Raw genomic sequence first — 24240 nt, 5'->3', positions numbered from 1 at the left:
TATGCACAAAAAGGGGGTTTAGGCACTAGCAGGTCTGCACATATGTTGACCTGGGAGACCGGAAAAATCTCCACCCTTTACCCACCAGGCGCCGTCACCGAGATTCGAACACCGGACCGTCAGATTTAACCACTCGGCTATTGCGCCCGTCTCTTCTTCCTTTATGAAATGTTCCTGTTCTGTAATGGATAGGATTTCAGATAAAAACGAGGTGAAAGCGGAGTTTGTTCTTTCATTTGCTGTCTTTTCACAAATGTGCTTAAAGTGCGTAGATGTATGAGTATGTATGTGTGTGAGTGTCTGTGTGTGAGAGAGAGATAGAGAGAGAGAGAGAGAGAGAGAGAGAGAGAGTGCGCGCGCATTTGTGCATGTGTGTATGTGTGTGTGTTCAGGTGTGTGTTCATATATGTATGTGTCTGTGTGTGTGTGTGTGTGTGTGTGTGTGTGTGTGTGTGTGTGTGTGTGTGTGTGTGTGTGTGCGTGGTGGGGGGCGAAGAAAGGAGAGAAAAAAAGAGAAAGAGAGTGAGACAAAGACATATACAGTCAGACAGACATACAGGCAGTCAGAGATAGAATAGTGAGAGAAACAGAAAGGGCAGAGATGATGATGAGCTTGGTGATTTTGATTCAAGTTTGGATTAAGCAGTTACTGGCTTCACATGATACGTGCCGTTCGGCTGACGGGCCCACGCACGAGCACAGGCACGACATCAACTGGACAGGAGGACCTGACAGGTATGTTCTTTGATCATAACAAAAATATCATATCCGACCACTTCCCCGTGTCCTTCCCCGTGTCTTTCTCGTTCAGTCTGATGAAGTCTGGCCTCAGTAAAAGCACTGTCACCTGCTGGTACGTGAGTGCAATCGACATGGTGGCCTTCCAACAGGGTGTTGCAGTACTGCAGTTCAGTGAAGACGGATCAGTGGCTGATTACAGCTAGACTAGACGTCACAGATTCTGTGACTGATTACAGCTAGACGTCACAGATTTTATGACTGATTACAGCTAGACGTCACAGATTTTATGACTGATTACAGCTGGACGTCATAGATTCTGTGACTGATTACAGCTAAGACATCACAGACTCAGCAGCAAGTCTTTCTGTGTGTTTCATACACAATGTAATGAAAATGTTTTGTTTGTTTATTCGTGTATTTTTGTTTTCCTTTCCATTAAAGAAGAAGCTGAAGCATTGCGTGTCAGACGTTGTACACAGTCTGTGACACCAGGGCTTCCGCCAAGTCATGAACATGGACGTTCCTTTCAGAACTGGGTATGTGACTGGCTGATCATCTGCACCCTGGCTGACACCAGACCTGAAGAGGGCGAAGCAGCAGTGTATCCATGCAGAGAGAAAGTGAAGACAATCTGGTCTTGCCATCCATAGACATATGGTTGTATGTTACATGGAGACAGTCAGGCAGTTGATGTGTGATACAAGGCACCAGCTCAAGGTAGAGTTGTGTGCCTCAAACAGGGACCTGTTTCATGTTGTCAGTCAGCTCATAGGCAGACAAAAAGACGAAAGCTTGTGAAACTATATCACACCTGATGCTTTTGCCGAATTTTTCGCAGACAGAATTATACACATCAAGTCTGAACTAGACAGATCAGAAGCTAACCAAGACTTTTCTGTCTTCACTGATAGGCATGTGTGCAGCTTCACGTCTGTGTGGAACTCGGGCGAGGGCAATTATTGTTTGTGTTCCCAAACGTTTGTGTGTTTTAGATCCCATTCCTTCAAGTCATACGATGGAATGCGTTGATGAACTTATTCCTGTTGTTGCAGCCATCATAAATCATTCTTTGTTTGCTGGTACTTTGCCACAGTCATTCAAACATGCTGTGATATATCGTTCTGAAAAAAAAACCCAGAAAACAGTGTTACATGATTTAAAGAAAAAATACAAAACAGTTTCCAGTTTGCTATTTCTTTCAAATAATTTGAAGAAAAAAACACAACGATGTATTATATCAGCTGCGGAACGTTTCACCCACTCTCAGTCTGATATGTTTAAACCATTGTATCTGTCCATGGACAATCAACATCAAATCATGGAAAATCGTCTTAAAATGCTGAGCAGGGTGACCAACTACCTTGAGTTCTGTTGGATTGGTCATATCTTTCCTGTTTCTTTGCCATTTGTGCAGGTAAAACACGTGTTCAATTTTGTTTTCTTTAGACTAGACTACTGTGACTTTTTTTTTTTTAGTGAGTGAGTGCATGCGTACGTGTGTGTGTGTGTGTGTGTGTCTGTCTGTCTGTCTGTCTGCCTGTCTCTCTGTATGTCTGTCTCTCTGCATGTCTGTCTGTCTGTGTCTGTGTACATATTTGTGTGTGTGGTGTCTATTGCAGAAGGATACTGATAAGAAAAGAGACAAAAAGTGACACACAACGCGCGCACACACACACACACACACGCACACACACACACACACACACACACACACACACACACACACACACACACACACAGTGCGATGGACACGTAGAGAAAATGTATGGCTTATCCATTTTCTTCTCTATTCATTTGTGTTTCTGCTAATTTCCACACTGATCCCCACCTAATCCCTTTTCCACCACCACCCTCCACCTTCCCATCACCCTCACCCCTCCACCTGTCAATAAAAGCCAAGCGGGGACCCAAGAGCCCGCACATCCTGGCTTGGTGAAAACACTGACAGTGTCTGACGCTGAAACAGGCCATCTTCTGTCACATCTGACCGGGACGTGAGACTCCACCTCTCCATCCAGCTACAATGGCAACGTCGGTATACACCTTTGCCTTTCTTTCTTTCTGTCTCTGATTTAGTTCAGTTTTGTTTTGTTTAACACTTCTTATTTTCCGTTACAGTGCTGGGGTGGATAGAAAGAACTCCCAGGAGATGTATTTCTTTTTACTCTCTCTCTCTCTCTCTCTCTCTGACTACGCAAAAGATACAGATACAAGCATTATCATTTTTATCCTTATGTGCGTGATTAATCAAATCAAACAAAAGATTAATTTAACATTTTTTGTCAATGAACAAAATTACGAATGCAACAGAATATGTGATCATTATCAAGAGTCACCAGAAATGCAATACTGCGATTTTGCCATATGAAACATCATAAAACAGAATGCATTAAAAAGGACCAGTTCTCATTAAGTCTTCCATTGATTAAAAAAAAGGGTTAATTCTACCCTAAGAGGAGCCTCTTTTGTCTGTTTTTAGCTGTTCTAGTTGTTTCACTACTTCATTTACATTTTGTATTCTCTTTGAGATTTTCCAGTTTGTTGAAAGAAACATATCATTATCACGTGAAGCATCAATGTCTACTTTGGTGTACACTGACGCTTGGTCATTTTGAGTGTGAGTGAAATGGCTTTGTTTAGGGACATTTAGCTCGTGGTCGTGACCCACCACCCTCCCTTGTTCTCTCTCTCTCTCTCTCTCTCTCTCTCTCTCTCTCTCTCTCTCTCTCTCTCTCTCCATAAATTCTCTCTCAGTTTGAGTATTGTTATTGCAGGTGGACCTGTCAACTGATGCTTGGTCTTGCCTTTTTCTGCTTTGCAGGTAAGATGACTATTAATTTTGTGCTGCAGGAGATTATGTATTTATGTGTTGACTTCTTTTATGCAAATAGATGATATATGTGGGGAAAACACAATGAACTGGATTCCTGAGAGAGAGAGAGAGAGAGAACTCAGAACTCAGAACTCAGAACTGTTTTATTGTAGAAGGCCTTCTGACCCATTACAATGTTGAGCACACACACACACCCCCCATCCCACACCTCCACACCCCTTCCCACATCTCCCCCCACACACACACACACACGCGCGCGCGCGCGCAGACTCGATTTTGTAAAACCGGGCATGCAAACACATGAATCGAAAATTCAAAAAGGTAAATGCCTTCCATCGTGAGCAAGTCCGCTTAAACATGTACGTTCGTTGTTTTAAATGTATAACATAACAGAACTCAGGTTGTGCCCATTATCATAATAAAGCAGCACGACGTTTATTAGAGTGATAAATAAAGCGACCTAGATCATGAAGGATTTTTGTGTCATGCATTATAAATTCTAAACTTTTGTCAGAGGGATGTTTCGTGTACCAACATGGAATATATTTATGTCGCAGATCGTTAAGAGATTTACAGTAAAACAAAGTGTGTATCTCGTCTTCAATACCAGCGTTACATAGTGGACATTTCAGGTCGTTTGGACTGACGAAAGCAAATCTCATCTTGTGTGTACGGATATCCGAGGCTCCTATTCTAAACCTTATAAGCACATCTCTTATGTGTTTATTTTTAACTGCTGTAAAGTAAGATTCCAGTGATATGGATGATTTGAAATTTCGATAAACGCTGAACCTGCTGCTGCTGTGAAGATGTTCGTGCCAGTTTTGACTATGGCAATCGATCAGTCTTTGTTTGAAATCATTCAAGAATCCTCTTGCATTTTCTACACCTTGATTTTCCCAAACAAAGCCGAATCCAAATTTATACAAAGTGTTTCGTACCTGAGATGCCCAGCACTCTTTGTCTTGATCACATAGCGATAGAAGCATTTTATAAGATTTACGAGGAAGTCTATTTTCATCCATTCTTGTAAGTCTGATCCAGTACTTTATACATGACAAGAAGGAATATACATACAGAGGGTAACGACCTGTCTCGCCATACACCATGTCATTTGGTGATCTTGGACTCACATTAAGAAGTTTTTTTAAAGCAAACATGTGCACTTTTTCTATTGGTGAAATTAGCATTAATCCCAGATTTCAGAGCCATATAACAGAATTGGTTTTATTTGTGAATCAAATAATTTAAAGAAAATACTAACAGAGAAATCGTCAAGTCTCCATAACGTTCTAAATATTTCTATTACACCTTTCCGTGCTTTCATGCTATGTCATCCAGAGCCTTCGAAAAAGATAATCTAGTGCTGAAAAACAAACCTAAGTACTTATAGGAATTGACGATTTTGATGTCGTGACCTTCGTATGTCCAGGTTTCCTTCCGAGCAATGTATCCACCATTTCTAAAAATAATTATTTTGGATTTATCAAGGTTAACGTGTAAATCTAACTCGGAAGCCTTCATTGCCAGCACATTCAATTGGTTCTGCAGACCAGTAACTGTATCAGACAAAAGCACTATATCGTCCGCAAAAAGTAAAATAAACAGTTCAATCATATCAGGATTCAGTTGTATGCCATGGCGTCCTTTCTCGATTATGTCCGTGGCAAGATCATTTATAAGCAGAGAGAAAAGTAAAGGACTTGTAACCTCCCCTTGTTTTAACCTTTTTGACAAAGGAAAGCTTCGGTTACCCTACCCCCCAACGTACTCGAGCTTTAACGGTTTTATACATACTTTGAATGTTTTTAATATTTTCCCTTTTAAGCCAGACTTCCGCAGCACGGGCCACAGTTTTCCATGTGAAATAAAATCAAAAGCCTTACGAAAGTCATGAAAGCTACAAATAATTTTCTATTTTTAAGCAAATATTTCTGTACCATTGAGAACAGCGTAAAAATATGGTCAATTGTTGAATGATCTTTTCGAAATCCGGCTTGTATATCACCTAATATGTCCTTACTTTCAACCCATTTTGATATTCTCTTGTTGATAATATGGCTGTACAGCTTTCCACATATGTTCAAAAGTGAAATGCCCCTGTAATTGTCTGGCTTGTGTAAATCGCCTTTCTTGTGCAAGGGTTGAATAATCGATTCAGTCCAAGCTACTGGGTACTGACCCGAAGAAAATATGCTATTAAACAGTTTCAAAAGAAAAGGAACAATTAGCTCAGTTGAGTGTTTAAAAAGTTCGGGTATAATGCCATCTGGGCCGGCTGCTTTATTGTTTCTTAGATGACGGATGGAATCGAGTATTTCTTGTTCAGTTATATCACTGTTCAGTAGGACATCGTCCTGATTGTCACTTTCTTCAGTCCCATCCCAAGTTCAAAGCCAGTGAAATCGTCATTTATCGTATCATTGTCATTCACACCAAAAACCTCTTTAAAGTGTTGTAACCATTCATCATCTGAGATGTTTCCAGTCTGTTTACTTTTCTTAGAAAATTGTTTGATTTTTTCCAAAAACTGCTTGGAATCATTAATATTCCCTTCAAGTTCAGCTCACATTTTGCTTTGTACGCTCTTTCTTTATTAGCCAATAGCTTTCTGTAAGACTTTCTGGACTCAAAATACGCATGCCCATCTGCAGTGGGGTCGGCTCTCTGTTCACGTCTAAATTCACGGAGAGCTTTCCTTGTGCCCTTCGACGTTCATGGCATTCTGAGTCGAACCAAATATTGCCTTTTAGGCTCTAGCACATCCTCTTTTTACAAGCATGCAAGAAGGCGGCGGATTTTAGAGTAACTGAAAACAAGTCGACTGCTTTATTGATGTTTTCCATCAATCAGGTGTTTGGGCTTGTTCAAGAGAAGCAATATATTCCGGTAAATTGATTACAATAAACGAATTCGTCACGTTTGTCCATCAGACCAAATGAACTAGAAATGAATGCATCTGTTCCCCCTTTATACTTTTGTCTATTACACTTTATAAGACATGATACAGGCATATGCTTAGAGGTCTATCATTTCTTCTACAGCATTCTGTGCGATAAATAGCTTAATGAAGTGGAGAAAATAAAATAATCAATTACACTACCTACCAGAGGGAGACGTATAAGTGAAAACCCATTTGTGTCTCCGCACAAACACCATTCAAAATGTACAGATCAAAATTAAAGCATCACAGCCAGAGTAACTTTTGGCCATAGTCATCGATCCCTGTATCTAGAACAAAACGGTCAGGAATCGATCGTGGCCATCGCAAAGTCAAACAGAAAAACCATTTTGTGTTGTGTCGTCTGAGGAAAAGTTCAGCACTAAACTATTTGCTGTGAATTTTGTTACCACAGTCCTTGGCATAAAGTCGTCCACACAAAATGAAGGAAGCATCCCTCGTGGTTTTCAATAATGTCAAGTAGATCATTGTTCTAGTATAGAACTCCCATTGTCTGGCCTCCACTTGTCTCGTAAAATGGACTGATAGAGAGGATTTAAATTGTAAATACTAACAATAAAAACGAACTAGACACTGTTTCCAAAAAGTTCTTTTTTTTTTTTTTCATTTTTTTTTCTTTTTTTTTTGTTCCTCTTGAAGAACAATTATATATCGTATTTTGTTTGGAAATTGTTTAAGGAAAGGTACATACTCATTGTATACCTAATACTATGACACCACCCCCCCGCGTTCTTCGCCTCCTCCCCCCTGATGTGAGAGCTTTATAATCGCTGGAGGCCTGCCGTAACCATGTAGTGATGGGACTAAACGACCATGTTAAGACTCTACTAATGTTTCACAAACAGACAAATGAAGATTAAAAACTTTGAAATAAAAGGCGACGAAACTGGTGTCCTTTTTTTTCACAGTTTAGACACAAGACGTATTGCCTTCAAACGTTATATGACACTCATTGAAAACCGTGAGTCTTTGAATGGTGTATGTCCGTGGGTTCAGTGTTCAGGCCAGCAGCCCATCCTATTATATTGGGGTGTTTTGTTATGGCCTTTTTGCTTTCGAGGTGGAGACCACTTTTTTTTGTTTTTCGGTGTACCTATCGCTATAGTACTGTTGTGTTTGTTTTCTATCCACTAGTTGGGGGAGGGGAAGACTGTCTTTCAAAGTGACAAACGGATTGGTGATCGTAGTGTTCACCAGTCTTTTCTCGCCGAGTCAAGCTGCCACGGACGGCGCCTCTGCGTTCATTTTGGGTGGGCACGGGAGTCCACACGGGGCTATTTCTCCGTGGCAGCCAAGGGAAGGGGGAATCCCCCGGCATTACAAAAGAGGGGCGTGTTGACATTGGTGTCGGAGTCACGCTGCTTTGGCGTTGAGGGGCCGTCTCCATGGCAGCACGGGTCGCGTCGTCCTTCGGGGGTGGCAAGGGATGTTGGGTGGAAGCCCGTCATCTAATGCCGCGTACATCAGCCCAGGTCATCTTTGCTGCTGTAGAACGTCCATACATTCATCACACTGGCTGTCCCTGTCAACCCGATCACCAGACCTACTGCAACTGTCTCTACCTCACTCAGTGGCTCTGTCTGCAGTGGTGTTGATGGCATCAATGGCATCACTGTCTGGCATACAACAGTGTCATCCCGCGTGCATCTTCAATGCTGTGGCTTGACGACGTGGTGACACTGGTCAAAAAGTCGACGCTTTCCTCTTCGTAAAAGGGCCTGGGGAACATTGGGGGGAACCAGAGGGGACATCCGATCTGACCTGCCAAGGTCAGACTGGTCGTCGACATGGCAGGAGTTGTCCTTTTTGTTCTTCCAGTTTGGTCGGCTTCCGTTGATTTTGTTGTCTGCCCTGTTGTTCGCAGCAGTGAGCTGGTGTGTGTTCGTGTCGATATCACCTTCATGCACTCGTTCGGTCTGTTTGCGTTGTTTCCCGTTGTTTGTTGATGGTGACTGACGCGGGGAGTCCTTTCCATGTTTTGCAGCTTCTTTGCGTCCAGTCTGTTTTCTTGATGTCTTGAAAGAAGAGCGGAACCGACTGTATCACTTTCACGTATGATCCGTCGCAGGAAGCCCAACTCTTGGGGAAATAGCTTTATCTCTGGGCTTAAAAAGTTGCGCTCATTCCTCTGACTGGAAGCATGGGCATTGTTTGAAATGTCCAATGCTGCTGTGATGGACATGTTTCCAGCTGTTCCACATATCACATGAGCCCGTGTTGAAACCCAGTCCGTTCAGCGGGACGATATTCTGCTGTTTGGCTTGGAATTCTCTCGTAGTTGTACAGTAGGAAACATAGGTGGGTGCTGATATTGAAAAGCTTCCCTGCCAGCATTGTAGTCGAAGTTGTGCAGTGGGATCGTTCTGCAAAGCTGTCTTGCTGGGTAACATCCGTACTATCCTTCTTCCTGACCATCTGTGGAGGAGGGTGCCTGACTCCACGTGGCTGTGTCGCTGGCTCTGGTGGTGGATGTTTGAGAGGAGCGTGGTAACTGGGTGCACTGGGATCTTGTTCTCGCTTCGAATCCCACCTGCTCCTTTTGTCAGTCTCCTGCTTTCTGTATGTACTCGAATCCCCTGTTTCTTCGGTGGTCCGCCATAGTCTGGTACCAGATGCTGTTCCTGGTTATGGAAAATTCGCAATGTTTTTCGTTGAATGGGCGATGTCGGTGCTGTGCCCCCATTTTCTTCTCCTGGTGCAGTCTGCTGTTCGGGTCGGGGTCGTCCAAGTTCCATCAGTGTACAGAAGTGGAATGCTTGTCTTGGACCCTAATACAGTCCTTCCCTTTCTTGAAATATGCAATCTTTCTCCTTTCCCTGCTGACGGTGGTGTCCGTATATCCTCCTCTCTGACGGTGTTTGTGTGAGGTCCGCGCGGCGATTCGGATTTCTCTCGTCTGAGAGATTTCTTTAAGTAGTTGTTGCTTCAGAATGTTCCATCTGGTCTGATCCAGCTGCGAAATCGAACGAATAATGGCGTGGCTGTGAGGAGTACTGTCTGGTAGCAGCCGACGCGATAAAACGCCCTTCTCAAATGTCTGACAGACGCCATGAACCGGAGGACGAATGAAACGATTCAAAATGTCAACAGCTTATTTCCGCACTATTATTTTTTCTGATGCTTTTCCCAGACACCGGTTCACGAACAACCTAGAAACTTCAGATTGTTTTCTTTTGAGGTTCCATCTCCCAGTGTGTTCATTCTTTCTCTCCATTCCTGTCTCAACCGTTGATGAACATTGACCTGTCTTCCCAGCATAGCATGTATCTCGTTGCTGTGTTCATAAACGACATTTTGAAGGGTCGGATACCTCTGACATCAACTGTGATATATATTTCTTTTGGGAGGATCCCGAAGATATTTCCATTTTCTCACACAGACTTGCGGAATTAATCCGGAAGTTCCTTCCAATATCTGGACAAAATCGTCTATCCATAGCATGTGCTTTCAATGTTTTCCAGGTTGTGTTGTTTTCGGGAAACCCAGATTCGTCCTCTACGTCCAAGCATATATGGATCAGGATAATAGCCAAGTCAGTATAATACTGTCAGTGTCAAACTAAACACTCCAGGCAGCACGTACCTTTCTTTTATCTTGCTTTTTGTCTTTGTAAAACGAAGTCCTTCGTCTGCCGAACATCTTCCTCAACGTTGGTTAGAAATTTCCAATTGCATCTCGATGCGCCTCTGTAAGTAATAGGGCATTTTCCACCCTTTTTTCCCACCAGTAACAACACACACACTGAACGGTTAAACTCAGAAGATCACGCAGAGCGGAGCGCTGCTCGGATGCGTCCACAGGGATCACACCCACGACGGATGGCAGTGAACTCCAGAGAGAGAGAGAGTGAGAGAGAGAAGATTGAGCCACAAATGGTGCATTTTCTTTTCCCCTATAGGCTATTTTTTTGTCTTTCTTCTCTCTATCTTAATTGTCTGTCTGCCTCCCTCCCTCCTCCTTCTCTCTCTCATTTTCCCTGTCTCTGTCTGCTCTCTCATCCCCTCTTTTCACTTCTCTCCTCTCTCTCTCTCCCTCTTCGCACTCTCATCTCCTCCTCTCTCTCTCTCTCTCCTCTCAGGAATCCAGGACATTGGTGTTTTCCCAACATATCACACATTCACTTTTGTCTCATTCACCCTTTCTCGATCTCTATACACTAATAAATATTGGCCCTCATCCATGGTCTCCACCAACTCCTAAGTGACTGTCAATATTGAGCCCTCATCTCATGTCTCCACCAATTCCAAGTGACTATCAGAATTCAGGGCCCTCATCCAAGTCTCCAACAACTCCAGTGACTGTCAGTATTCAACCCTCATCAGAGTCTCCAACGTCTCCCAGTGACTTTCAGTATTGAGCCCTCACCCTTGTCTCCAACACTCGCCAGTGACTGTAGTATTGACCCTTATCCTTGACTCCAACTTCTCCCAGTGACTGTCAGTATTGAGGCCCTCATCCTGTCTCCAACATCCTCCCAGTGACTGTCAGTATTGTTGGGCCCTCATCCATGTCTCCAACATCTCCCATGACTGTCGTATTGAGCCCCATCCTTGTCACCAATCATTCCCATGACTGTCAGTAATTGGGGCCCTCAATCCTTGTCTCCATCATCCTCCCAGTGACTGTCAGTATTGAGCCCTCATCCATTTCACCAACATCTCCCGGTGACTGTCAGTATTGAGCCTTATCCTTGTCTCCATCATCTCCTCTCCCAGTGACTGTCAATTATTGAGGCCCTCACCATGTCCTCCAACATCTCCCAGTGACTGTCAGTATTGGAGACCCTCATCCTTGTCTCCAACATCTCCCAGTGACTGTCAGTATTGGGGCCCTCATCCTTGTCTCCAACACTCCCCAGTGACTGTCAGTATTGAGCCCTCATCCATGTCTCCAACATCTTCCCGGTGACTGTCAGAATGAGCCCTTATCCTTTGTCTCCATCATCTCCCAGTGACTGTCAATATTGAGCCCTCAACCATGTCTCAACATGCTTCCCAGTGACTGTCAGTATTGAGCCCTCAACAATTTCCAGCATGTACCCCCCTTATGGCACCCAATGCTAATGCCTGTAATGTGTGCTATGTTTTTCGTGAATCAGTAATGGTGATGCTTTTCTGTCTCTGCAGCTCCATTAACTTGTGCAGAATGGAGCCCTGCGCCGACAGTATTCCCCAGCCCAGAGGTAAAACCAGAGATAACTGAGTATTTGGTTTCTTTCTTCTCCTGATTCCTATAAGTCGTGGTCCCTTTCTTCCCCGTTCTTATTAATTTCTGGCATTACTCTTTCTTCCCTTGTTTTCCTTCCCTTTTTTATTGCTTTATGTATCTATCTTAATTTTTTTTTTTTTCTTTCCCATAATGTCAGGACCATGGTGTTTCTAGCATTGATTTCAACGCTTCTTGTCAAGTTTACAAAGTATTTACTGTATGATGCGTTGAAGGAGTGTGATGACCATCACAAGCAAAAAGATCTTCCCATTATTTGCTAATGAGAGAGAGAGAAGAAATTAAAAAACATTGTATTCCCAACCACTTTACAGCGTAATCCTGTGACACTGATTAATTTTTCATTTTTTGTCTTTGTTTTTTGGCTGTTATTGGCTCTCAGATCAGCCAGTTAGTGATTGGGCTTCCTGTGCAAAGAAAGAGGCAGGGAGAAAAACTCCCCCATATCTTGTGCACCTGATGCGTGCCCCTTGAGACAAAGGAAGGCAAGGATCTGTTATGGCTGTAAGTTCCTATTTTGGTGCCTGGAGCAAAATAGCGACCCATTCATCATGTGTGTGTATGAATAGGATGGTGGTGGGCGGGTGTGTGTTTGCTTACATGTGCCTGTGTGTTCTGGCCAATGTGCGTGTGTGTTCGGCGCACGCGCGCGCGTGTGTGTGTGTGTGTGTGTGTGTGGTGTGTGTGTGTGTTTGTGTGTGTTATGGGGGAGAGGTTAGAAGTTGGTGTAGTAATAAATGACTTGGCTAATAGCCATGTGACCTGAGGGTATTTGGTGTGTGTGGGTGTGTGTGTGTGGTGTGTGTGTGTGTTGTGTGTGTGCACGACAGCGTACATGTGAGTGTGTGTGTGTGTGTGGTGTGTGTTGTGTTTGTGTGTGTGTGTGTGTGTGTGTGTGTGTGCTTGTTACAATACCTCAACCACCTCCACCATATCTTGTGACACAAATTAATTTGTCATATTTTAATCTTTTCTCTGTTGCTGCTGTTGCTGGTTGTTTTCTTTCAGATCGTCCAAGAACATGAAAAACGCGTCACAGGGAGGGGAACACCTCGATAGCTGATGTTATAAACCGTGTAAGACTTGGTTAAGATGGGTAATTAATCTTACTGCGCTAAAGTGCTGAATGTTGTGGGTTTTTTCTTCTTTTTGCTTTCCGCCCTCCTTGCATTGAAGGTTAAATTTCTTTAATTAAACATCAATAGATTTGACCATGAAATTTTTCACACTCCACATATGCCACCTATAGGAAAATTACGTCCTTCTAACCACACATTAGCCAACTGCAATCAACTTCAGGTGATAATTAATTTGCAAGAGTATTTCTATTGCTTACTACACAAAGAACAAAAAAAAGAAATGGCTGTACTTTTTTTTTTAATATATTTAAAAAACGCACTAATTATCAGTCATTAAAAAATTAATGTAATAAATGACCTGGCATGTACAAACACAGATCGACCGCCTTTACATATATAAGAAATGTCTGTAATCAATGTCTTTAAACAACCAATTTGCTTTAAAATCCTTGAATGTTAGACTGCATACCTTGCATTGTGGTTCCTCACTAATTCGTGTCATTTTAATTACTTCTTTCCATGTAGACAAGGTGAAATATTGTACGGTAAGAACACAGTGAATCAGATTCCTGAAACATACAGACAGACAGATAGACAGAGACAGAGAAAGGAAATGTTTTAATGTTTTTCGACCATGGGCACATAAACAGTCAAGTAGGCCGGAGGGTAGGGACAGGGTTGTGAATAACTAAATAAAGAAGTTCCAGATCAGAAAAAATACAGGTTACAACAAGAACATCCATCAATTTAACTGCCATGACCCATAGTCAACTTTTATTCTGCTTGCTCCATGTTGCCATTGTTTTCTTTGTCAAGTTAGTTTCAAGAAATTTCTGTCTCAGTCTCATAGAATGGAAACATAAACATTTGATATTAAAATATGGAGCAACTGTTTACCACCATCCAATAACCTTCCCAATGTATACCATATTATATTGTATTTAATCACCTGTACAAATTAAATCCTCCCTCTGTTCTGATAGTGGCCTGACCATTCTTGAATATATTTAGTCTCAGCTGTTGCTTAAACACTTGAAAAATATGTGTCAATATTTTGTACCCTTTGGTTTAACCATATTTCATATATTCTAAAAAAAAAAAACAACATTAGACATTATTCACTTACCTTGGTTGTCCCAACACTTTTAACCATCATTGTCCATGGATACCATCTTAAATGTGTCTGTTTGTGTAGTCGGTTCGAAGTTATTTGGAATAATCTAAACCATTATTTTAATAATCTAATCTGTGAATTCACAAATAAGGGTATCTACAAAGTTCTCCATATACCATTTTATTGGCAGTTTTAAGGGAATACCTAAGTATCTTTTACAGGCAATAAATGTACATTCTCTAAACCATATTGTAATCTCTTTTAACCCCCAAATTTCTATGCATACAATAACATCAGACTGTATTTGGCAAAAAAAATCTAAAATAATATTTTTGGTGACATTTCTTTACGTTTTTGGAAGGCCCGGAAAAGTCATTGTAGAGCCTCTTCTTCCCTTCTGCAACCAAATGACTTGTACCCTCGTCTATAAACACACATAGTCAAGAAAGAAAAACCTAAATAAAGCAGCACATATTAACATTTGCAGTTCTTGCCATCAAAAAAAAATACACTTTCTCTTTTCCCCCCCCCCCAAAAACAGAAGAGAGAGAGAGAGAATTAAAAACGTATTACAATCCCTGCCCTCATACACCATACTCTTTAACACAGATTGATGTTTTCATAATTCGTCATTGTTTATTTGTTGCTTTCGTTTTCCAGATTCTTGGGAAGGATCTGTGAACTGCAAGAGGCAGCAGGCAAAGACCCCATAGCTGTGCCCTATACCGTGCCCTTGGGGACAGAGGAAGGCTGGGAGCTCTATGGCCTGAAGGTCCCCACTTTGGTGCCAGAAACCATATAGTGAACTTCACGTTTGAATCGCGCGGCGCGCGCGCTACGCGCGTGTTGTGTGGGGTGTGCGTGTTGTAAGTGGACTTATTCAAGACGTAATTAGAAACTCAGACCACCATAATCTTGTGTCAGTAATGAATTTGTCATGGCGTCCTCTTTCTATTTTATGATCTTGTTATCATATCGTACGGTTTCTTCAGAATATCCCTGAAAAGCAATATGCAGGAGAACACCCCCATAGCTGATCCATATACCATGCCCTTAAGACAGAGGAAGGCAGGGGAAACTCTTATGTCTGTAAGTTTGAATGCCAGAAACTATATTGTGAACCTTCACGGCTTGTTCACACTGTGTGTGTGTGTGTGTGTGTGTGTTTGTGGTGTGGGTGTGTGTTTGGCGTTTTATGGGGTATAATGTGGTGCTTGTTTGTGCTTATGTGCACGCCTCTGTGTGTGTGTGCGTGTGTCTTTGTGTGTGTGTGTGTGTGTGTTTGGGTGTGGTGTGTGTGTGTGTGTATGTTGTGTGTGTGTGTGTGTGTGTGTGTTGGTGTGGTGGTGTGTGTGTGTGTGTGTGCTGAGTACTTTTTGAAATCCCATTTTCACAATGAATTTCCATTTTGAGTTTCATTTCATCTAAAGTAAAGCGGGCCAGGTCAGAAAATGGGCCTAAAAAGCGCCTGTGGAGTGAAGTGTGGTACATTTTTTTTCCGATATCCCAGGTCAACATAAAAAAAAAATGTGCAGACCTTCTTGTGCCCCGAACCCCTTCGTGGTGTATAACGCCAAGCAGAAGTTCAAATACGCACATAAAGATCCTGTAATCCATGTCAGCGTCAGCGTGTTATGGAAACAAAATCATACCCCGCATGTATATCCCCGAAAATGGAGTATGGCTGCCTACATAGCGGGTTAAAAACCGTCATACCAATAAAGAGCCCACTCGTTTGTTCATACGAGTGACGTGGGAGTTGCAGCCCCTGAACGCAGAAGAAAAAGAAGACAAGCAGCCGATACTATGGAACTGACACGTCAGTGTGGCACAGGTCCTGGTCATTACGCTGACAGAAAGGAACCTGGTTTGGGATATTCATTGTCATGCTGCTTTCGGCCTGAAACTGATTCACATACATGCTGCAGTGGAGTCATCAAGCACTTCCTCATGTTATCAGTGACAGTGGTCCCTTTATTTCTTGTGACCTCAGCTGTGCTTCTTGGGGGACTAAAGACCATTTGTGTTTTCTAATTCTATGTTGACATTGTTGTGTATTTGGTAATGTTTGTTCAATGAAGTCATTATTGATAGTAATCATCTTTAAACTCCAATAGGAGTGTGTTTATATAATGAGTGTGTGTGTGTGGCTGTGTGTGTGTGTGGTGTTTATGGTGTGGTGAGTAATCAAAGACGCAAGAATTATATACCCAGAACACAGACACCATATATTGTGACTCTATTCTAATTTGCTCTGCCTCGTCTCTGTGTTGACTGCTCTCAGATCATAGCGTTCGTAACAAATATAATTTCCAATGTGTGTGTGTGTGTGAGTGTGCGTGTGTGTGTGTGATTTTCCAAAGGCGGTGTTTTTGTACCCAGACCACATACACTGTCTGTGACAACTAATTGATTTGTCATGCTTCGAATCTTTCGTGTTATTGGAGTGTGCTCTCAAGATCAACCATTCATGAAGAATATCCGTGAAACCAGCAAGAGCAGGAGAACACCCCATAGCGGATGGCCATAAAACCATGCCCTTGACACAGTGGAAAGGCAGGAAGGCTCCTTCTGCTGTAAGATTCTATATTGGTGCCGAGAACCATTAATTAAGTGTCCTCTTTTCTTTTCGTTTTTTTTTTTCTTTTTTGTGCATATGTGTGTGTGTGTTTGGGGATATATGTGTGTTTTTTGTCCCTGCTTGTGTGCATTACTCCCTGTGTGTGGGGTTTTTTTCTGTGTGTGTGTTTTCTGTGGGCACATAACATTCCCCATTTCCCATTTAGTTTTCTGGATGGTTTAAAAGACATTGGTGTTTTCCCCCCCTCCTCAATTTTATGTGACTTTGTTGTGTTGTTTGTTGTTGTTTTTTGTTTTGTTTTTCTTGTTTCCTTTTTTGTTTGTTTTTTTGTTTTGTTTTTGTTGTTTGTTTTTTGCTGCCCCATCAATCTGCACCATGGTCACTAGTATGTCATTACGTCTTCCCTTCCTGGTCAGAGCTGTATTAAAGACGTTAGAAAAGTGGTTATTCCACTGTTTTTCGGAGCTAATGTCATTATAAATCACTTGCTTTCCGTTGAACTGATTTTAATTATTGACCCAAACCATTTCGGTCATGGACGCTATTTCTTATTTTTTCTAATCTTTCTTCTTCAACGCTCGTTCTGTCTTTGTTTCCATAGCTTAACATAATCCACCCCCCCTTAAAATAACATGAGTCTTCTTTCCGCTGAATTCTTACGCTTTCTGTCTTACAATCTTTGGATCTCTTGAGTAGAATTCTGGCCTCGCTCTCTCCTCTCCGTCTCTCTCCGTCTCCTCCTCTCTTCACTCTCCTCCTCCCCACACACAACACACACACACACACCCACACACACACACACACAACACACACAACACAAAAGAGGAGGGAGAGAGATTTTTTTATAGAAGGGAGAAAGAATTTAAAAAAGAGAGGGAGAGAGAGAATTAAGAAGAGAGAGAGAGAGTGGAGAATTAAAAACATTGTATTCCCAAACCACTTACAAACCGTATCCTGTGACACTGATTAAGTTTTCATTTTTTTGTCTTTGTTGCTGTTATTGCTCTCAGATCAGCCAGTTAGTGAGTGGCTTCTGTGCAATGAAAGAGGCAGGGAGAACACACCCATAGCTGATGCACTGACGCGTGCCCTTGAGACAAAGAAGGCAAGGAGTCTGTTATGGCTGTAAGTTCCTATTTTGGTGCCTGGAGCAAAATAGCGACCCTTTCTTCTTGTGTGTGTATAATGAGGTTGGTGGTGGGGAGGGTGTGTGTTTGCTTACATGTGCCTGTGTGTATGCTCATGTGCGTGTGTGTGCGAGCGCACGCGCGCGCGCGCGCTGTGTGTGTGTGTGTGTGTGTGTGGTGTGTGTGTGTGTTATGGGGGAAGGTTAGAAGGTGGGTGGTAGTATAATGACTTGATATGAGCCATGTGACCTGAGGGTATATGCTGTGTGTGTGTGTGTGTGTGTGTGTGTGCACGACAGCGTAACATGTGATGTGTGTGTGTGTGGTGTGGTGTGTGTGTGTGTTTGTGTGTGGTGTGTGTGTGTGTGTGCTTGTACATACTCAGACCACATACACCATATCTTGTGACACTAATTAATTTGTCATATTTTATCTTTCTTGTTGCTGCTGTTGCTGTTGTTTCTTTCAGATCGTCAAGAACATGAAAAACGTCAAAGGAGGGGAACACCTCATAGCTGATGTTATAAACCGTGTAAACTGGTAAGATGGTAATTATCTTACTGCGCTAAAGTTGATGAATGTTTTGGGGTTTTTTCTGCTTTTTGCTTTCTCCTTGCATTGAAGGTTGTATTTCTTTATTGAAACATCATATTTGACAGAATTTTGCACACTCCACATATGCCACTATAGGAAAATTACGTCCTTAACACATTAGCCAACTACAATCAACTTCAGTGATAATTAATTTGCAAGGAGTATTTCTATTGCATAATACACAAAGAACAAAAAGAAATGCTGTACTTTTTTTTTAATAATTTAAAAAACGACTAATTATCAGTCATTAAAAAATTAATGATAATAATGACTGGCATGTACCAAACACAATCGACCCCTTTACATATTTAAGAAATGTCTGTAATCAATGTCTTGTAAGACAACCAATTTGCTTTAAAGTCTTGAATGTTAGACTGCATTCTTGCATTGTGTTCCTCTATTTCTGTATTTACTTCTTTCCATGTAGACAAGTGAAATATTGTACGGTAAGAACACAGTGAATCAGATTCCTGAGAGACATTCAGACAGACAGATAGACAGAGACAGAGAAATGAAATTGTTTTAATGTTTTTCGACCATTGGCACATAAACAGTCAAGGAGGGCCGGAGGGTAGGGACAGGGTGTGAAATAACTAAATAAAGAAGTTTCCATGTCAGAAAAAAATACAGGTTACACAAGAACATCATCAATTACTGCCATGACCCATAGTCAACTTTTTTTCCTGCTTGCTCCATGTTGGCATTGTTTTCTTTGTCATGTTAGTTTCTAGAAATTTCTGTCTCTGTCTCATAGAATGGAACATAAATTTTGTATATTAAAAATATGGACAACTGTTTACCACCATCCAATAACCTTCCCCAATGTATACATATTTATATTGTATTTAATCAACCTGTACAAATTAAATCTCCCTCTGTTTCTGATAGTGCCTGACCATTCTTGGAAAAATATTTATCTCAGCTGTTGCTTAAACACTTGAAAAATATGTGTCAATATTTTGTACCCTTTGGTTTAACCATATTTCATTATTCATAAAAAAATAAAAACAGCATTAGACAGTATTTCACTTACCTTGGTTGTCCAACACTTTTTACCATCATTGTCCATGGATACCATCATTAAATGTGTCTGTTTGTGTAGTCTGTTCGAAGTTATTTGGAATAATCTAAACATTATTTTTAATAATCTAATCTGTGAATTCACAAATAAGGGTATCTACAAAGTTCTCCATATACCATTTTATTGGCCGTTTTTTAAGGGAATACCTAAGTATCTTTACAGGCTAATAATGTACTTTCTCTAAACTTTGTAATCTCTTGTAACCCCAAATTTCTTATGCATACAATAACACAGACTGTATTTTGCATAAAAAATCTAAAATAATATTTTTGGTGACATTTCTTTACGTTTTTGGAAGGCCCGGAAAAGTCAGTGTAGAGCCTCTTCCCTTTTGCAACCAAATGACTTGTACCTCGTCTATAAACTCAACATAGTCAAGAAAGAAAAACCTAAATATCAGCACATATTAACAATTTGCAGTTCTTTGCCATCAAAAAAAAACACTTTTCTCTTTCCTCCCCAAAAACAGAGAGAGAGAGAGAGAATTAAAAACGTATTACATTCCCTGCCCTCATACACCATACTCTGTGACACCAGATTGATTTTTCATAATTCGTCATTGTTATTGTTGCTTTCAGTTTTCCAGATCTTGGGGAAGGTCTGTGAACTGCAAGAGGCAGCAGGAAAATACCCCATAGCTGGTGCCATATACCGTGCCCTTGGGACAGAGGAAGGCAGGGAGGGCTCTTATGGCTGTAAGTTCCCACTTTGGTGCCAGAAAAACCAAATAGTGAACCTTCACGTTTGATCGCGCGCGCGCGCGCGCGCGCGTGTGTGTGTGTGTGTGTGTGTGTGTAAGTGACCTTATTCAAGACGTATTAGAAACTCAGACCACCATATCTTGTGTCAGTAATGAATTTGTCATGCGTCCTCTTTCTATTTATTGATCTGTTATCAGATCGTACGGTTCTTCAAGAATATCCCGTGAAAAGCAAGAGGCATGAGAACACCCCATAGCTGATGCCATATACCATGCCCTTAAGACAGAGGAAGGCAGGGAAACTCTTATGTCTGTAAGTTTGATGCCAGAAACTATATTTTGAACCTTTCACGCTTGTTCACTGTGTGTGTGTGTGTGTGTGTGTGTGTGTGTGTGTGTGTGTGTGTTTGGCGTTTTGGGGTATATGTGTGCTTGTTTGTGCTTATGTGCACGACTCTGTGTGTGTGTGCGTGTGTCTTTGTGTGTGTGTGTGTGGTGTGTGTGGGGGTGTGTGTGTGTGTGTGTATGTGTGTGTGTGTGTGTGTGTGTGTGTGTGTGTGTGTGTGGTGTGTGCTGAGTACTTTTTGAAATCCCATTTTCACAATGAATTTCCATTTTGAGTTTCATCTAAAGTAAAGCGGCCAGGTCAGAAAATTGGCCTAAAAGCGCCTGGTGAGTGAAGTGTGTTACATTTTTCCGATATCCAGGTCAACATAAAAAAAAAATGTGCAGACCTTCTTGTGCCCGAACCCCTTCGTGTGTATACGCAAGCAGAAGTTCAAATACGCACATAAAGATCCTGTAATCCATGTCAGCGTTCAGCGTGTTATGGAAACAAAATCATACCCAGCATGTATATCCCCGAAAATGGAGTATGGCTGCCTACATAGGCGGTGTTAAAACCGGTCATACAAGTAAAAGCCCACTCGTTTTCATACGAGTGAACGTGGGAGTTGCAGCCCATGAACGCAGAAGAAAAAGAAGACAAGCAGCCGACACACCGGAATTGACACGTCAGTGTGACACTGGTCTTGGTCATGACTGAAAGAAAGGAACCGGTTTGATATTTCATGCTGCTTTCGCTGAAACTGATTCACATACTGCATGGAGTCATCAAGCACTCTCATGTTTCAGTGACAGTGGTCCCTTTATTTGCTTGTGACCTCAGCGTGTGCTTTTTTAGGGGGACTAAAAGACATTTGTGTTTTTCTTAATTCTATGTGACATTGTTGTGGTATTTGGTAATGTTTGTTCAATGAAGTCATTATATGATAGTAACCATCTTTACTCCATTAGGAGGTGTGTGTTTATGTGTGTGTGTGTGTGTGTGTGTTTGTGTGTGTGTTTATGGGTGTGTGAGTAATCAAAAAAGACGTATTATATACCCAGAACACAGACACCATATATTGTGGACTCTATCTAATTTGCTATGCCTCGTCTCTGTGTTGACGTTGCCTCTCAGATCATAGCGTTCGTAACAAATATTATTTCCAATGTGTGTGTGTGTGTGTGTGTGGTGTGTGTGCGTGTGGTGTGTGTGATTTTCCAAAGGCGTGTTTTGTACCCAGACCACATACACTGTCTTGTTGACACTAATTGATTTGTCATGCTTCATCTTTCGTGTTATTGGTGTTGCTCTCAGATCAACAGTTCATGAAGAATATCCGTGAAAAGCAAGAGGCAGGAGAACACCCCATAGCTGATGCCATAAACCATGCCCTTGACACAGTGGAAGGCAGGTAGGCTCTTCTGGCTGTAAGATTCTATATGGTGCCAGGAACCATAATTATAGTGTCCCTTTTCTTTTCGTTTTTTTTTTCTTTTTGTGCATATGTGTGTGTGTGTGTGTGTGTGTGTTTGGGGATATATGTGTGTTTTTGTCTGCTTGTGTGCATGACTCCGTGTGTGTGGCTTTTTTTCTGTGTGTGTGTTTTCTGTGGGCACTACATTCCCATTTCCCATTTACGTTTCTGGGATGGTTAAAAGACATTGGTGTTTTCTCAATTTTATGTGACTTTCTTGTGTTTTGTTGTTGTTTTTTGTTTTGTTTCTTTGTTTGCTTTTTTGTTTCTTTGTTTTGTTGTTTTTTTGTTGTTGTTGTTTTTTGCTGCCCCGTCATCTGCACCATTTCACTAGTATGTCATTACTTCTTCCTGGTCAGCTGTATTAAAGACGTTAGAAATGTGGTTATGCCACTGTTCGGAGCTAATGTCATTATAAATCAATGCTTTCCGGTGAACTGATTTTATTATTGACCAGAACAGTTTAGGGTCATGGAAGCAATTTCTTATTTTTTTCTAATCTTTCTTCTTCATACGCTCGTTTCTTTGTTTTCATAGCTTAACATAATCCTCCCCCTCCTTAACATAGTCTTCTTTCCGCTGAATCTTAACGCTTTCTGTCTTACATCTTTGGAATCTCTTGAGTAGACTTCTGGCTCTCTCTCTCTCTCTCTCTCTCTCTCTCTCTCTCTCTCTCACACACACACACACACACACACACACACACAAAAGAGGGAGGGAGAGAGAATTTTTAAAGAGAGAAAGAATTTTAAAAAAGAGAGGGAGATAGAGAATTAAGAGAGAGAGAGAGAGTGAGAGAATTAAAAACATTGTATTCCCAAACCACTTACACCGTATCCTGTGACACTGATTAATTTTTCATTTTTTGTCTTTGTTGCTGTTATTGCTCTCAGTTCTGTGCAAAGAAAGAGGCAGGAGAACACCCCATAGCTGATGCACTGGTGCGTGCCCTTGAGACAGAGAAAGGCAAGGAGGCTGTTATGGCTGTAAGTTCCTATTTTGGTGCCTGGAGCAAAATAGCGACCCTTTCTTCTTGTGTGTGTATGAATGAGGTTGATGGTGGGGTGGGTGTGTGTTTGCTTACATGTGCTTGTGTGTATGCTCATGTGCGTGTGTGTGCGAGCGCACGCGCGCGCGTGTGTGTGTCTGTGTGTGTGTGTTGTGTGTTATGGGGGAAAGGTTAGAAGGTGGGTGGTAGTATAATGACTTGGATATGAGCCATGTGACCTGAGGGTATATGCTGTGTGTGTGTGTGTGTGTGTGTGTGTGTGCACGACAGCGTACATGTGAGTGTGTGTGCGCGTGTGTGCATGTTTGTGTGTGTGTGTGTGTGTGTGTGTGTGTGTGTGTGTGCGTGCGTGTGTGTGTGTGTGTGTGTGTGTGTGTGTGTGTGTGTGTGCTTGTTACATACTCAGACCACATACACCATATCTTGTGATACTAATTAATTTGTCATATTTTATCTTTCTTGTTGCTGCTGTTGCTGTTGTTTCTTTCAGATCGTCAAGAACATGAAAAACGTCAAAGGAGGGGAACACCTCATAGCTGATGTTATAAACCGTGCAAAACTGGTAAGATGGTAATTATCTTACTGCGCTAAAGATGATGAATGTTTTGGTTGTTTTTTTTCTTTTTTTTCTTTTTTTTCCTCCTTGTATTGAAGGTTATATTTCTTTCATTGAAACATCATATTTGACAGAATTTTGCACACTCCACATATATGCCACTATAGGAAATTACGTCCTTAACACATGAGCCAACTGCAATCAACTTCAGTGATAATTAATTTGCAAGAGTATTTTCTATTGCATAATACAAAAAGAGCAAAAAGAAATACTGTACTTTTTAAAAAATATGTTTAAAAAACGACTAATTATCAGTCATTAAAAAATTAATGATAATAATGACTGGCATGTACCAAACACAATCGACCCCTTCACACATTTAAGAAATGTCTGTAATCAATGTCTTGTAAGACAACCACTTTGCTTTAAAGTCTTGAATGTTAGACTGCATTCTTGCATTGTGTTCCTCTATTTTTGTATTTACTTCTTTCCATGTAAACAAGTGAAATATTGTACGGTAAGAACATAGTGAATGAGATTCCTGAGAGACATTCAGACAGACAGACAGATAGACAGAGACAGAGAAATGAAATGAAATGTTTTAATGTTTTTCGACCATGGGCACATAAACTGTCAAGGAGGGCCGGACGGGAGGGAGGGGGTGTGAAATAACTAAATAACTAAATGAAGAAGTTCCATATAAGAAAAAAATAGTGTTACACAAGAACATCATCAATTAACTGCCATGACCCATAGTAAACTTTTTTTCTGCTTGCTCCATGTTGCATTTTTTCTTTGTCATGTTAGTTTCTAGAAATTTCTGTCTCTGTCTCAT

General features: G+C 41.4%; 1 long non-coding RNA gene across 2 annotated transcripts in view; it reads left to right on the top strand.

Moving 5' to 3' along the window:
* The first annotated feature begins 21684 nt into the window (after positions 1 to 21684).
* Positions 21685 to 24240, top strand: part of LOC143288843 (uncharacterized) — a 12146-nt gene continuing 9590 nt past the window's right edge. The window contains exons 1-3 of one of the 2 annotated variants that reach the window (XR_013056145.1): positions 21685 to 21793; positions 22734 to 22826; positions 23340 to 23411. This is a non-coding gene — a long non-coding RNA (uncharacterized LOC143288843). Of the gene's footprint in view, positions 21794 to 22733; positions 22827 to 23339; positions 23412 to 24240 lie in introns of those variants that run through there. The other variant, XR_013056146.1, reaches the window with a different exon arrangement.

The sequence above is a fragment of the Babylonia areolata genome, chromosome 13 (assembly GCF_041734735.1).
Source record: "Babylonia areolata isolate BAREFJ2019XMU chromosome 13, ASM4173473v1, whole genome shotgun sequence".
Classification (NCBI taxonomy): domain Eukaryota; kingdom Metazoa; phylum Mollusca; class Gastropoda; order Neogastropoda; family Buccinidae; genus Babylonia; species Babylonia areolata.
This window is presented reverse-complemented; position numbering and strand designations above follow the sequence as displayed.